The sequence below is a fragment of the Phycodurus eques genome, chromosome 1 (genome assembly GCF_024500275.1).
Source record: "Phycodurus eques isolate BA_2022a chromosome 1, UOR_Pequ_1.1, whole genome shotgun sequence".
In the NCBI taxonomy this organism is placed as follows: Eukaryota; Metazoa; Chordata; class Actinopteri; order Syngnathiformes; family Syngnathidae; genus Phycodurus; species Phycodurus eques.
Window position 1 is genome coordinate 12,861,837 of NC_084525.1, and position 17,216 is coordinate 12,879,052.

The window sequence follows — 17,216 nt, forward strand, 5'->3', positions numbered from 1 at the left end:
AGATTTTCTTCATCCTGCTTCCTGTCTGATGGACAAGATTACCTGTAGCATCCACACGCTTGCACAAAGCTGGGGCACCAAGGGTGTGGCACAGAACGTGAAACACACAAAAAAAGGATTCAGCTTTGTTTATGCTTCCGTGTGGCGTCGAGGCACTGGTGAGGAGGGAGCCAGAGGGAGAAGGAAGAAGCCAGAAGGAGCCTGACTCAGGCGTCTTTGTGTTTGAGCATATCCGACCGCCGATGTGAGCAGCATCCTGCTCTGACTCCGCACCCTCCCCACCTCTAAGCGTTGGCGAGTGCAGAAACGCGAGAGGGTGAGGCGTGCAAGCAGATGGAGCACGTTGGAGGAGGGAAGATAAGAAACAAAACCGCTGGCTTCAGAGCAGGCAAAGAACGCAAAAGGGGGGTGGGAAAAAGAGGAAGGGGCAGTGAGTGACTGATGACAGACGAGAAATTGATGTAGATGACAGCATGAAAGGATAGAAAGGGCAAAACACAAAAGAAAGTGGAAGGTCAAGAGAAACGGGTCACAAATGGAAAATTTCAGGAATGTAATTTATTCTGCCCTTGTTTTATTTGCAGGCCACCTTGTAGCACATTGGATATTTTCTTGTCTATTAGGATAAACATTTTTTATTTCTCAACCAAAAATTCAGGAGAATGTTGATAAACGCAATTCCTCAATCCTTCCCTCTCTTCATCGTCATTCCTGCTCTCGGCTTCCGCCACTTTCCACTTTATCTTTCTTTAACAACTACCCTGCGTCCCTTCCACTCTGGTACCTTAACTTAAATACCCTGTAAAGTGAATTCAGAGATTTCTTTCTTAATACATTATACATGTTTGAAGATTACTGAAAACATGCAAAGACTTGTACTCTATGTAGTACTCAATTGTGGAGCTATAGATTTACCTTATTTTCAAGACCATAAGGCGCACTTAAAAGTCTTAAATTTTCTCCAAAATGGACGGGGCGCCTTATAATGCGGCGCGCCTTATGTGTGCACCGAGTTCCAAAAACTGTAAATGTTGTTGTGTGACTTTAATGAGCACTCCGCTTGACTGACTGGGAGCATTTCCTGCCGACACGCTGCTTATATAGAGGAAGGCGGACGTGACTGCGGACAGCATGCGGACGTAAAAGGGGAAAGGGTGGGCGTGACAGAGGAGGCTAAAGACACGCCCCCAGGAGGTATATAGTTCCGGTAAGTGCATCGGTTTGGCTAAAGACCCCCGAAAATGGCACCTACGAAGAGACACGCTTACAAAGCACAGTTTAAACTGCAAGCAATTAGTTATGCGGAGTAACATGGGAATCGAGCAGCCGCGAGAGAATTCAAGATCAACGAATCCATGGTTCGCAAGTGGAGGTAGCAGGAAAACGAGCTTCACCAAGTCAAGAAGACGAAGCTGAGTTTCCGCGGAAACAAGGCGAGGTGGCCCGAGTTGGAAGACCAACTCGAGCAATGGATTAATGAGCAAAGAACAGCCGGGAGAAGCGTCTCTACAGTCACCATTCGACTGATTGCAATAACTCGGAGCTTGCCATCATTCCGGCGCTCCTTTATTGCAGGGTGGTGAGGTATGTTGCTGTTTACAGCAATATACAAACACTATCAATGCATGAGATTTACTCTCGTTTTGAATTCGGAGTTACTCAACCAATGTGGTAATTTCTCAACTATTCATGACCAACAACATGATTGTGTCTCTTAAAAAGATTCTAGTCTAGATGAATGCTGTGATGCTGAGAGAGGCCTTGGATTGTACCATGACTTCTCCACCCTTCTCCCCGTTCAGTCTCATCCTCCATCTATCAGCGCTGGGAGGTGGTGGAGAGCGCAGCAATCGATGCGAGTGCTTTATGACTGATACAGGGTACACCCCCAAGAAACAGCTCAAATGTTCCCAAATCAATACATCCGTCATCACACCAGCTCTTCGGGCTATCGTCCAATAAGAGGCTTAATCCAGCCACATTTTGGATATTATATCTCCTAGTAAGGTGTCACAAGAAAAAACGTGTTACTACAGTGTGTTACTCCTTGTATGTCATTTTTTATTCAATTGTACGTCGCATTTCTCTCAAAGTGCTTGTTCTGTCTTTTGTCTGTAGTAATTTTATAAGTGCAAAGAAATAATTTTCTAACATAGGGCCTAAAAGCAACAAACTCTTGTACGACTTGGAGTTAAAAATGGAAACACTCCTTGCGGGTGAAATTTGCTATTTAATTAGCTTAAAGACCCACTGAAGTCATTTTCATTTTTTTTTCTAAATACATTAACTATGTTTGAATGTAAATTCTGAAAACGTGCCAAGACTGACAACAATTTAGTACGGAATTGTCTTTCACCATCTCAATTGTCTGGATATTTTTGGGCGGCGCTGAAACGGAGGCACGCTGATGCAAGCAGGGAGCAGCATGAGTCGCCCGCCCCCCACTATATAATTACTTGTGCCCTTACTCCATGCAGTGGCCATTCGACATAAATGCCACTTCCTTATTCATAATAACTTGGCTCGGTTCTACCAGTACAGCGTGCAGTTAGCCATTAAACTATGCCTACAACTCAAGAAAAAAATATCTTCCTTGAAGTGTAACGTGTTTTGTGTTATTAGGGCTACAGTTTCTCTGCTGTGGTGTGCCCTGAAGCGCGAGGCGCAGTGAAGCAACGCCGAAAGGCATGGCTCTGCAGCCCCACGTCAGCCCACCAGCGGCAACAGTAATTGGAGGTCCGGCACAATGACGTTAGGGCCATCAGCCTCACAGTTGCCAACTGCAAAATCGCAGGGTGAAAAAGAAAAAAAAAAACATCCAGGGGGACCGCTGTCTATTGTACTGCTGTGGCCGCTTATGGTGCACCCTTCGTTGGCCACAGCAGCGTCATGCACGGCCCGGTGGATTTAAACGGACGCAGAGGAGGGAAAATTGTCCCAGCGCGGCTGCTGGTCATTACACCGGGGCTCAGAGGTTGCCTTGCCACCACAGAGTGCCTCATTGCGGCCCATGGGATTGTGTGCAGTGTGCATCGCTGGGAGTTCTCTCACTCGTCTTAAGAGCCAAGAACCTCATTTATGCAAGAGTGCATGGAACAGGTTCATAATTTCGTTCGTAGACTGAAACTTGTATGCGTTTATCCATCCATCCATTTTCTGAGCCGCTTCTCCTCACAAGGGTCGCGGGCGTGCTGGAGCCTATCCCAGCTGTCATCGGGCAGGAGGCGGGGTACACCCTGAACTGGTTGCCAGCCAATCGCAGGGCACATAGAAACTAACAACCATTCGCAATCACAGTCGCGCCGACGGGCAATTTAGAGTCTCCAATTCATGCATGTTTCTGGGATGTGGGAGGAAACCGGAGTGCCCGGAGAAAACCCACGCAGGCACGGGGAGAACATGCAAACTCCACACAGGCGGGGACGCGGATTGAACCCCGCACCTCAGAACTGTGAGGCTGACGCTTTAACCAGTCGTCCACCGTGCCGCCTGTATGCGTTTAAGTACCAAAAAATCTGTATTTATCAATCGTGCGGGCAGCTGTCGCATGCACACTAGTAAGTAATGAGTGTTGATCAATCCCACCTGTTCTAAACTGCCATGGTCTCGCACATTTGGCGTCATTTGCTTTAGCAAACACTTCCAAATGACCATATACTGTATGGTGGCAGGAATCCCTTTAAGAATTTGGAAATTGACTTCCCTCTCCGAAAAAGAGGGCAGAGAAAATTAATATCTCCATGAGACCGACATTGATTGAGGAATTTCTCTGAGAAGTGGAAACAAACTAGAAAATACTGTTTGGAACAATTAATGTAGGCGTTACCAACAAAAGTAAAAAATTATGTGGGATTGTGGGAGAATTTAACCGCTGCTGTTAATTCTATCGATCAGATGAAAGAACAGTCTCTAAAATAAAAATAAATGCTTGGACATCAAACTCAATGCCAAAAATGTGTCACGGCCCACAGATGAGAATTACCTTTAATTAGCTGGAGGAGGCGGCACGGTTTGACGACAGGTTAGAGCGTCTGCCTCACAGTTCTGAGGACCGGGTTCAATCCTGTTTGGAGTTTGCATGTTCTCCTCGTGCCTGCGTGGGTTTTCTCCGGGCACTCCCGTTTCCCCCCGCGTCCCAAAAACATGCATGGTAGGTTAATTGACAACTCTAAATTGCCCGTAAGTGTGAATGTGAGTGCGAATGGTTGTTTGTTTGTATGTGCCCTGCGATTGGCTGGCAACCAGTTTAGGGTGTACCCCGCCTCCTGCCCGATGGTAGCTGGGATAGGCTCTAGCACGCCCGCGACCCTAGTGAGAAGAAGCGGCTCAGAAAATGGATGGATGGATGGATAGCTGGAGGAGGTCAAGCAATTATGGATACCAGTATTGTTAATGGGGACATCTCGCTATACGTGCAGTAAGGCATCCTCAACCAGCTCCCATGAAGGCGCGCATCCATCCATGGCGTTATTCTGTACAATGAATGAATCGTGCGTTCTTCCATACGATGTGGATTGCAGATTATTTGTGCATTGAAGGAATAAAATCCTTTCCTGTTCACGTAGCTGCACTCGTTGTGTGATGGTGCTTTGTGCAATCTATTACTCCAACTATATTAGGGAGACCGTTGTTTATTTTCGGTTTGTTGGTGATGTCTGTATGGCAACTAGATGTAAATTGTGGCCAGGGAAATAATTGCACATCGGGATGATTCGGCTTAGTGTCGATTGCGAAATGCCGCATTTGTCTCCAATCTCCCGCTAAAATGTCCCACGGGTCACAAATACCGTGGGGACAACAGGAGCACTTTCGTGACTTTCTTAGTACATTCTATTTGTAGTTTCACTGTTCGACCACAAGGTTTTGTGCGTGCGCGTGGTCAGACCTGTGTGTAAATTTAGGCACTTACCCACTCATACGTCCAACTTGATAAATCCCATACTTTGCGTGGGAATGTTCGTATGCATGTGTTATACACACTTCTGGGTGTATGCATGCTTAATATAAGCCATGTGTTTGATTGACAGCTGAAAGTTCCAAGATGCTGAGGTTTCAGAGCATTCAACGACACGCCCACAGCGTCTGGAAGCTGAAAAAATGTCTCAAATCTTGATCTGATTTCACATACTTTGTGATTTCTTTTTTCTTAGTGGGCCTTTAAAATAAGAAGACTTCACGGAAGGCCAATCAATTATGTGACAGATAACCGTTTTCCCTGACGGACGATGTGCAGGCACTTCATCAGCACCATGTCTGAATCACCTCCTGCTGCTGTGACAATCACAAGACCAGTTCTTGCACCACCATGTTACTGAGAACAAGACCGAACTGGACAATGGCAAACCAATTAAAATTAGCAACTGAGTCTTCCCCACTTGGCCACTCTGCTGTAAATGAAAAACTGCGACCTCTTGTGTTATCAGGAAACAATGGTTTTAGGCAGAAAATTTACCAAAAATAACATGGCCATATTCTCAAGGAAAGAGTGGATTTCGCTGGCCACTGTAGCTTTATTCTAATAATTCAAAGAGAGGAAATGGGGCAATATAATGGAGAGAGTATGGATATTTGAAAAGCTGTTGGAAATGATAGCACCATTAATGGACAACACTCATGCATTGTGACAGACACTCTCCACACTGTACTTTTTAGCCACAGTAACATATGAAAATATAAATATAGTTATAGATTCATCCATGCATTTTTTTTGTACTGCTTATCCTCAGTAGTGTCGCGTGTGTGCTGGAGCCTATCCCAGCTGACTCTGGCCGAGAGGCGGGGTACACCTTGAACTGGTCGCCAGCCAAACGCAGTAGTTAAGTATTACTGTAAAACACAATTTATGAAAAGTTCAAACACAAAACCCGACAAGTGGCATTCACACAAATGTAGAGCCAAGCCTACTAGCAGACTGTCTCTGATGGCATCGTTTCAAGTTGCATTTCCTAACCCTGCAAAACCAAACAACTACTATGTAAAACTGGTCGGAAATACAGGTTATATTGCAGAAACTGACATGTCCATTTTACTGCAAGTACTACCACTGAAGCCAATCACAAGCCCATACGAATTTATGCCACCACAAATTTGTCACTCTTCATGCAGCTGAAACTTTGATTGTCCTTGAAAGTGAGCGTAAATATATACTGCATAAACTTCATTGGTACAGTTTAGCGGCTGCCAACTTTGTACCCAGAAACTTCATCTTTCTGTGGAAGATCATGTTGTACAACATGCCATTTTCGATTGGTCATGACACCTGTAATGTTGTGACGCCGTTCACCTTCAGATCACAGCAAAACTACTTGCTGATGGTCGGCTACTCCTGAAAACTAGTTGCAGGACCCTGCACATTGCACGACAGTTCAGTCGCATTCGGTCGAGGTGTGCGGCGGTCTTAAACCTCCCATTGCAGCAGAATGGTGAAGACAAGACAAATTGATTTATATAGCGCATTTCATACACAAGGTAAGTGTTCAAAAAAAAATATGCACAGAAAAGTAAAAAAGAAAGCTTAAAAGCATTTGAAAACAAAGAGACTAAAATTACAAAAAACAGTGCAGTGTTAAGCACTTTGCAATGCTCTGGCTGAGCACCAGGCTGAGGCTGAGGAATACATACTTAATGATCTGACCTTTGTGTTCAGCATCTTGGGGTCACTTGAAATCAATGGAGAGCTGCTTTGCCACAGGACATTAGCAATATTCAGCTAAAAAAATTTATTGAAAGATTGCACCAAGCTTAGATATGATATTTGACTGCAGTAACCACAAGTGACTCAGACTACACACTATTCAAACGTTGCAGTCTGAGATAGAATACTAATTCCGTCAATTCTGAAGAAAATTGGCAGAGTAAAAATAAGACTGGATCGAGCAATAAGGAACATAAAAAACAGTTAACCTTGTGTAAGGCATTATTCTTATGTCACCTGATTCTGTTCGCACAAAGTAGACTGAGGAGATTCATTTCAGCAGTGGCATGTCAATTTGTCACGTGGCAAGCCACCCGATCCTACCATCTAATCCTGACTAAATCCCAGCGGGTCCCCTGTGAACCACCGGAGAACAGGACACAAAGCGAGTGACAGACAGAAGGAACGCCGCCCACAGATGTTGCCTCAGCTGCCTCGTCACAAGAGGGAATCTAATTAATGGCACAGTAATCCACTTGAATGTAACATTTAGAGACTGCGAAGCGGCAAGAAGGCCAGATCACACAAGAGAACTGGGGTGGTAAGAAACAAATTCTTAGAATACAGTCTATCAGAGGTTTCAAACCCAAGGCTCACAGACCAGATCCAGAACCTTAATGTTATTTTATTTGCTCCACGAAAGCTCTGCTTGACCTCTATTCAAAACAAGTCATAAAAGGACAACAAACAAATCCAGGGTAAATTATTTAATGTGATGAGGCGATTATACAGATTTCCACACAGAACATATTGGGGACAAGATGTGTAACTGCCTCAATTTCTAACCACACGCTTAGCCATTAAACAAATACAGTGCCACTCAGTTTCTGGCTAGCAAACGTCATGGCTAGCCATAGGTTTAAAAAAAAAAAAATAAATAAATCAAGGTATGTAGAGAACTGTGATTTTTTGGCAAACTGTTGCACCCCAAGTGATTATAAATTTATGTAGTTTCACTGTAACAACTGGCCCCCTGAGGGCAAGCATTACTACAATGTGGCTTGCAATGAAATAAAGGTTGACACCCCTGCATTATATAATTTATACACATTGCTCATGTGTAGACCTAAATGAGGAGTTCCACTGAATATTTGACATGAGAGCTTTGGCCAAATACAGAACAGGACCAAACAACAACTTACCTTGGTGCTTTTTGCTCCTTGGTCCACTGGTACAGTCCCTCACACTCTTCAATGCCTTGCGAGCATCAAGCAATTCCCTCCTTAGCATGCCCCCCACCAACACACACACACACACACATACAGTGAAGCCCACCAGAACCTCTCATGTGAGTCCACAGTGATCAGAATGCTCCCCACCTCCTCAGCCCATGACCTGTTTTCCTCCTGTGTTCTCCTTGTCAACCCCAACTTTGATTCAAGCTGTCTGCAGTTACATTGGACTTTCCCTCTGCACCCCCAATAGAACACAGAACCAACCCCCTCCGACCCCAGAAAGAGTTTAGATACACTGCGACCTCTGCCGTCCTCTGATGGCTCGTTCTGTTTTGACCCAGGGCAGTGAGGGCTCTGAAACTCTAGCACACATACAGTATGGCAGCTATCTTGTGAAACAAGATTATAGCCATAGCTGGCTCATGCCTGTCCTGAATTCATCCCTTTGTTGTGCCAGGTAAAAATACTTCATTACTGTAATTTCCTGCTGGCTCTGCTGCTCACATAACATCCCTAAGTATAATGCGAACTTTGTGTTAGTGAAAACGAGGACAATGTTACACACGTGGGCATACTTACAGAAAAGGTTTTCGTACATTGGAGTGAAAAACTCTTCCGACTGGAAGTAATGCATTTATAAAAGTGACAGAGTGAAGTATTGGCATTCAAAAATTCACCACCCTATTAGGTTAAATGAATTGATATTAATACAGTGAAGTCTAGTTCTTTTGGTTATAATGTTTAGGCATATGGTTAACATGATGGCCAGGCTAACATGCTCGCTAACTTCACTCATAAGCCAACATGAAGATCTGTAACTATTGTAGTCCTACTAACGACTGGGTTTGTAAATTAAAATATTTAACCACTCACTTAAAATAGACTTCATTAACTTACTTTTAACAAATTTACTATATACTTAAACTATTAACTAACTCCATTTACTATCAGAAAATTATTTTTGATGCTGAAATACAACAAATGTTGTTGTATTCCTTGACAATTTTAATCAAGAAATTTTCTATAAGGTGACTAGCTTCTTACTCAAGTGTTGCTTTCATGTACTTTATACAAGAGATGTTATAGTTGGCTCATACCTTTGTTGAATAACCCCCTTAGTTATATCGCTATCAAGGATTTCCCCTGACGCAACCCTCTGTTCTTCACCGTTTCCATGCGGTTTATGACATCCATCCATTTTCTGAGCCGCTTCTCCTCACTAGGGTCGCAGGCGTACTGGAGCCAATCCCAGCTGTCATCGGGCAGGAGGCGGGGTACACCCTGAACTGGTTGCCAGCCAATCGCAGGGCACATACAAACAAACAACCATTCGCACTCACATGCACACCTACGGGCAATTTAGAGTCTCCAGTTTATGCATGTTTTTGGGATGTGGGAGGAAACCGGAGTGCCTGGAGAAAACCCACGCAGGCACGGGGAGAACATGCAAACTGCACACAGTCGGGGCTGGGGATTGAACCCGGGTCCTCAGAACTGTGAGGCTGACGCTCTAACCAGTCGTCCACCGTGCCGCCGGTTTATGACATATTTTAAAAAAATAAAAAAAACGTATATAGAAGCTGTGTTAGAGAGAGGGAATTCCACACAAAAAAACTACATAAAGTAACAGATCACCCTCAGATGATGTGGATGAACTACAGTACCACAATGGCACCGCCCGTCTTTTGGTCATGTTTCGTCTACCAAGAAGTAACCCCAGGTAACGACCAAAAAGATGGAAATGCAACACAAATACAATGTGCCAGTATTTTTTTTTTTTTCAGTTTTGGTACCTGTAAACACCTCAAGGCTGTGCTAAAGCAACACCATTTTATGTGGTCAAAGGCTTTTGTTACAGGTACAGTAAGTGCTGTATGTTGGTTATACATTTATTCTTCCTGTTCACCTATCCTCTCACGCTTTCTGACGTTTAACCCAACTGGCCGAGGCAGATAGTCTCCATACACTGCGTTTGTCTTTGTTCAACGTTTCCTTCAGTTAAAGAAGGCATTTTGTGGATTTTGTGCAATTTATAAAAGCTCACAGGTGTCTTAATAAAAGGTCTCGGACATTCTTCGGTCAAAATACACAAAGGTAAAGAATTATAGTACACTTAACATATATTTATAACGCTGTTTGGGGTAGTTCTCTCTCGTGCAAATGAACCCGGTTTCACCACACTCCCTTCTTGTATCAGGACAGTGGCATTTCGTTACCATGATGACCGTGGGCGAAGCAAGGCTGTTGTTAAACTAACCTTAAGTCTCAAGAGAAAAGCCAGATGACGCTTGTCAATTCATATGTGGAAGTCTTCACTTCATTCAAGTATGTGCTGGTTATCAAAAACTGACTGAATAAACTGATAACATTTTTATTTAACGCTAATCTCTGCTATCACTGCAGTTCTACCTTTTAACTTTGACATGATAGTGCTTCCTTGTAGTCTGGCGTCCGGATCATTGCTTGGAAACTTAACCACCAAGTTGTGGCTGGAGAAACTGCGTGGGGGTGTTTATTATGTAAAGCAAATACAGTGCTTCATTCATGGACATATATTTCAAGAGACCAACAAAAGATTTACGTGGTTGTTTAAGTTTTCACTTGTAGGCACCCCAGAGACCCACCTATTTTTGTATATTAGTAATTAAAAAGTAAATTTTCCATAATATGCTTCCAGTAAAGGGTACATTTTTTGTGGCCAAAGTGTTTGCTCACATGAGGTTTTTTTTTTTAGGTCTATTAATATATAAGAAGCAATGAGCATGATCCTAAGTCTACTCACTATATGAAGTAAGACAACTCTTGTTGTGATTTGGCACTTTATAAATTAAACTGATTGAAATATGACCCACTCTATCTGACCTCACATGATGGGCCAGAAGGTGGTGCTCTTCAGACAGCCGGGCAGCATATGAAACCACACGTGACGTCAGAATGTACAGATAAACCCCATCCAACTATGGCAAGCCCTCTTAACATTTACCAGCTAGACTGGATATGTGTTGCAGATATTTCTACAATTCAGTTTTGCCAGGTCAAAAAGAGCATTTGAGATATCCATCCATCCATTTTCTGAGCCGCTTATCCTCACTAGGGTCGTAGGCGTGCTGGAGCCTATCCCAGCTGTCATCGGGCAGGAGGCGGGGTACACCCTGAACTGGTTGCCAGCCAATCGCAGGACACATACAAACAGACAACCATTCGCACTCACATGCACACCTACGGGCAATTTAGAGTCTCCAATTTATGCATGTTTTTTGGGATGTGGGAGGAAACCGGAGTGCCCGGAGAAAACCCACGCAGGCACGGGGAGAACATGCAAACTCCACACAGTCGGGGCCTGGGATTGAACCCGGGTCCTCAAAACTGTGAGGCTGACGCTCTAACCAGTCGCCCACTGTGCCGCGCATTTGAGATATCCATGACAAAGTTTTTCGGATCCACAGTTATCATTTCAGGTACTTTATCTGCAACGTCATATCACAGAGGATAAATGACATCACTTTTGCCGTTCATGTTTATGGGGTTTGTTATTACTGATATCTACAAATCAGCTGCACACCTGCTATGTGATATCTGCGACGGAATTGTGGATATTTCTAACTCCGTTTTGAGATACAGTAGCTACAATTTGACTCCCGTCAGGTCTTTTTGGCCTGTGGGACTCCTGAGACAGCTGATGGGTACCGGCTGGTCAAGCGGAATGCAGCTTTGGTGGTCGCTGAAGCAAAAACCTGGGCATGGGAGGAGTTCGGTGAGGCCATGGAGAAAGACTTCCGGACGGCTTCGAGGAAATTCTGGTCCACCATCCGCCGTCTCGGGAGAGGGAAGGAGTGCACCATCAACACTATGTATAGTGAGGATGGGGCGCTGCTGACCTCGACTCGGGACGTTGTGAGCCAGTGGGGAGAATATCTCCTCAATTCCACCGACACGCCTTCCCATGAGGAAGCAGAATCTGGGTTTTCCGAGGCGGGGTCTCCTATCTCTGGGGTTGAGGTGGCAAGGCCCCGGGGGTGGATGAGATTTGCCCAGAGTTCCTAAAGACTCTAGATGTTGTGGGGCTGTCCTGGTTGACGTGCCTCTGCAACATCGCGTGGACATCGGGGACAGTCCCTCTGGATTGGCAGACTGGGGTGGTGGTCCCCCTTTTTAAGAAGGGGGACCGGAGGGTGGGTTTCAACTACAGGAGGATCACACTCCTCAGCCTCCCTGGTAAGGTCTATTCTGGGGTGCTGGAGAGGAGGGTCCCTCGGGAAGTCGAATCTCAGATTCAGGAGGAGAAGTGTGGTTTTCGTCCTGGCCGTGGAACAGTGGACCAGCTCTATACCCTCGGCAGGGTCCTCGGGGGTGCATGGGAGTTCGCCCAACCAGTCTACATGTGTCTCCAATATTACTGGCTCCAGGACAGGCGCCGCTGCACTATGATTGGCGCGTGTATATTTGTGTAAATGGATACAAACATTCACTCACCACGTGGCAAGTAGTGCTCGCTCTGAGATTCACTCGCCAAATGGATAATTTTGTTGCATTTGGCGACTGATGAATGTTAATTTCAGACCCTGGTTGCATGTGTCTTTAAATCAGTTTTGACTAAGCACAACTGAATTACAGATATATCTAGCTACCATTTTGACTATCCACAATTCTGTACGATATACCCTGAATGAAAATTTCAACTATTCTAAATGGAAGTATGACGAGTTACAAAAATGTTGATATCTACATTAATTTCAGATAGTCAAACTTCCTTTTAAATGTTGAATCCTCTTCCCATATACATCCCGTGCTTAAGATCAGAGGTGGCAACAGTACTTTATTTGAGTACTGTACTCAAGTAAATACTCATCCAACTTCTTAAGTAAAGGTAAAGATTTTAAATTAAATGTACCCATATGTGCAAGAACAAATTACACCCCACTTCCAATGAAGTTGGGACGTTGTGTTAAACCTAAATAAAAACAGAATACAATGATTTGCAAATCATGTTCATGTAGTGTATTAATTGAATACACTACAAAGACAAGACATTTAATGTTCAAACTGATAATCTTTATTGTTTTCAGCAAATAATCATTAGCTTAGAGTTTTATGGCTGCAACACATTCCAAAAAAGCTGGGACAGGGTCATGTTTACCACTGTGTTACATCACATTTTCTTTTAACAACATTCAATAAACTGTTCGACTATTTTCTCACGCACTTGTTCACAAAAAGGTGAACCTCGCCCCATCTTTGCTTGTGAATGACTGAGCAATTCAGGGAAGCTCCTTTTATACCCAATCATGGCATCCACCTGTTCCCAATTAGCCCGTTCACCTGTGGGATGTTCCAAACAGGTGTTTGATAAGCATTCCTCAACTTTCTGTCTTTTTTGCCACCTTTTTTGCCACATCCTAGGATGGAAAAGTAATATTAAGAGGCGGTCTATCTCCCCTTTTTTCCCGCTGGACCGGACCGGCCAAACATTCGGGAGCTCGACCAGCCTACCTAAATTGTGTTCCACCCACGTAAATCCAATTTGCAGTCTACTAAAAGTACAGTTTAGTGAATATTTGGCTTTAAATTAAGGAGAACAGGAACCCTCAGCTGTATGAATTGTCATTCCATCCTCATTTCCACCCTCACATCACAAGTCAGTATCCTTTGCCAATGTTCGTCTGTCCTTTGTTTTGCTTTTCCCTGCATTGTTTCCCTGTAGAATTTTCAATAAAAATTCACTACCTGTATAATTTGTGTGTGTTTGGGTTCGACCACAGACCTCTGGTTATCGAGAAATCTTATCTAATTCCTGGAGCAACCTTCAGATTACAAGACATAGAGATTTTCATCACTTTGTTCTGAAGTTTTACACATCTAAAAAGAGATGCGGTGCCCCTTTTCGAGATAAAATAATTTGATTTTAACGCTGAAACTTAAAATCACGCCAAACCGGAAGTAACGCAGGCGTCGTTTCCGGCTTGTTCTTTTCTCCTAAATTAATTTAGTTTTTATCCAAGCCAATATACGCTACAGTGTTAAAAACAACATACTATTATTTGAAATAAGGCGATGGATACGGAATATCTTGCTTTTCCAAATCTATTTTATCGTAAGTCTCATATGTATGCCTTTTTACATCATGTTATCATGCGGAGGTTCAAAAAAGTTACAAGCCTATTTTGACAAACTAAGGAGTAGAAAGTACAAATACCTTTTTTCAAATATAGGGAGTAAAAGCAATAAGTCAGCAGTGAAATAAATAAAGTTGGTTACAGATATTTAAGTTACTTCTCACCACTGTTTAAGATTCAAAGCCCACAACCTGGCTGGTCTGCTCCAAAAGCACCCATTAAAAATTCACCACACACACAGCAGGCTGATATGCAAATGTACATTGAGAGGCCCTTCGCTTTGCTCTCATGCCGCTGAATGTGATTGAGTGTGACAGCATCACTTCTTGACCGCGGTGGTGCTATAATTATCTATGATGTCTGCTGGTGCAATCGGACACGTATGTACACATCAGAGCTCTGAGCTCCCCCAAGTCAGTGAGGCACATACCGTGCTGGAAATAACTACGCAGAGTGGAGGGCCGTGAGATAAATGTTAGCTATATCGGGGAACCCAAAATGTAGGACTTGGATAAAACATAATGATTATGTTTTTTTTGCTGTTTTTTTTTTTACTGAATTACTTTTTAAAAACTGATGTCACATTCAAATATTGTCATCAAGGATCTCAACATGGAATACTGTGCTTTTCAGCTAACCAAAAAACAAACTGTGAGCAGGGTGCTTATGCACAGGATCATTTATCTCTCACATGCTTGTGAATTCTCGCCAACTAATTTTGGTGATGCAACTCGGCCATAGCTGCACTGGGACAAGCACAAAAAACACGACAGACTCACTCCTTGATGCTTTCATTGTCCAGGTTAGAGAAACTCTCTGAAAATGTGTAAATACGATAGATAGATAGATAGATAGATAGATAGATAGATAGATAGATAGATAGATAGATAGATAGATAGATAGAGTGGGTACGGAAAGTATTCAGACCCCCTTAAATGTTTCACTCTTTGTTATATTGCAGCCATTTGCTTAAATCATTTAAGTTCCTTTTTTCCCTCATTAATGTACACACAACACCCCATATTGACAGAAAAAAATTTAATTGTTGACATTTTTGCAGATTTATTAAAAAAAGAAAAACTGAAATATCACACAGCCATAAGTATTCAGACCCTTTGCTGTGACACTCATATATTTAACTCGGGTGCTGTCCATTTATTCTGATCATCCTTGAGATTGGTCTACACCTTCATTGGAATCCAGCTGTGTTTGATTATACTGATTGGACTTTATTAGGAACGTCACACATCTGTCTATATAAGACCTTATAGCTCAAAGTGCAAGTCAGAGCAAATGAGAATCATGAGGTCAAAGGAACTGCCTGAAGAGCTCAGAGACAGAATTGTGCGTGGCAAGGCACAGATCTGGCCAAGGTTACAAAAAAAAATTCTGCTCCACTTAAGGTTCCTAAGAGCACAGTGGCCTCCATAATCCTTAAATGGAAGACGTTTGGGACGACCAGAACCCGTCCTAGAGCTGGCCTACCGGCCAAACTGACCAATCAGGAGAGAAATGCTTTGGTGAGAGAGATAAAGAATAACCCAAAGATCACTGTGGCTGAGCTCCAGAGATGCAGTCGAGAGATGGGAGCAAGTTCTAAAACGTCAACCATCACTGCAGCCCTCCACCAGTCGAGGCTTTATGGCAGAGTGGCCCGACGGAAGCCTCACGAAAGCCCGCATGGTGTTTGCTAAAAAAAAACACCTGAAGGACTTCAAGATGGTGAGAAATAAGACTCTGGTCTGATAAGACCAAGATAGAACTTTTTGGCCTTAATTCTAAGCAGTGTGTGGGGAAAAAACCAGGCACTGCTAATCAACTGTCCAATACAATCCCAACAGTGAAGCATGGTGGTGGCAGCATCACGCTGTGCTGTGTTTTTCAGCTGCAGTGACAGGACGACTAGTTGCAATCGAAGGAAAGATGAATGCAGCCAAGTACAGGGATATCCTGGATGAAAACCTTCTCCAGAGTGCTCAGGACCTCCGACTGGGCCGAAGGTTCACCTTCCAAAAAGCCAATGACCCGACGCACACAGCTAAAATAACGAAGGAGTGGCTTCAGAACAACTCCGTGACTGTTCTTGAATGGCCCAGCCAGAGCCCTGACTTAAACCCAATTGAGCCTCTCTGGAGAGACCTGAAAATGACTGTCCACCAACGTTCACCATCCAACCTGACAGAACTGAAGAGGATCTACAAGGTGGAATGGCAGAGAATCCCCAAATCCAGGTGTGAAAAACATCATCATTGCCAAAAAGACTCATGGCTGTTTAAGCTCAAAAGGGTGCTTCTACTAAATACTGAGCAAAGGGTCTGAATACTTATAGCTGTGTGATATTTCAGTTTTTCCTTTTAAATAAATCTGCAAAAATTTCATAAATTCAATTTTTTTTCCTGTCAATATAGGGTGCTGTGTGTACATTAATGAGGAAAAAATTAACTTAAATGATTTTACCAAATGGCTGCAATATAACAAAGCGTGAAATTTTTCAGGGGGTCTGAATACTTTCCGTACCCACTGTAGATAGATAGATAGATAGATAGATAGATAGATAGATAGATAGATAGATAGATAGATAGATAGATAGATAAATAGATAGATAAAATACTTGGTTTATACTTGGTTTTACTTGGTTAAAAAATAACCAAGTAAAATTATGTGGTTGCATAAGTGTCCACATTTAAAATCGGATGTGGCTGTTCAGAATTAACCAATGACATGCCAACTCATTAAATGGGACACATGCCACCATTTAAAGTACCTCTGACTTCAGATTTCAGATGTAGGCTTTTTATGACATATTGTTTTGCTTCAAAACAGAAGCCTAAAGGGTGCTGTGCTAACTTTGACTGGTATTCGGAACTGTTCATAATTCCTTGCACTTGGTCTAAGGCCCCAGGGTCCAGCTGAAGAAAAAGTAACCCTAACGCATGACGCTGCCACCACCATGCTTCACTGTAGGTATGGTGTGCTTTTGTTCCGTGTTTGCGCCAAACAAAATTTTGGAATCAGCCAAAACGTTCAGCGTTGGTTTCATCGGACCATAACACATATTGTTATGGTTCATTGAAACCAAGATTGAAATTTTCAGCCTTAATTCCAGCATATGCTTATACTATATTGGGTGGCTGAAGGGTCAGTGGTTCAAGTTTGACTGTTTGCTGTTAAAGAGTCCTTGGGCAAGACATTGAACCCTAAATTGCCTCCAGGTCAGCATTGTAAATGAGAAAT

General features: G+C 43.2%; 1 protein-coding gene across 1 annotated transcript in view; it reads right to left on the reverse strand.

Moving 5' to 3' along the window:
* The window catches only part of spega (striated muscle enriched protein kinase a), a 57,390-nt gene that overhangs the window by 38,623 nt on the left and 1,551 nt on the right, over window positions 1-17,216 (reverse strand).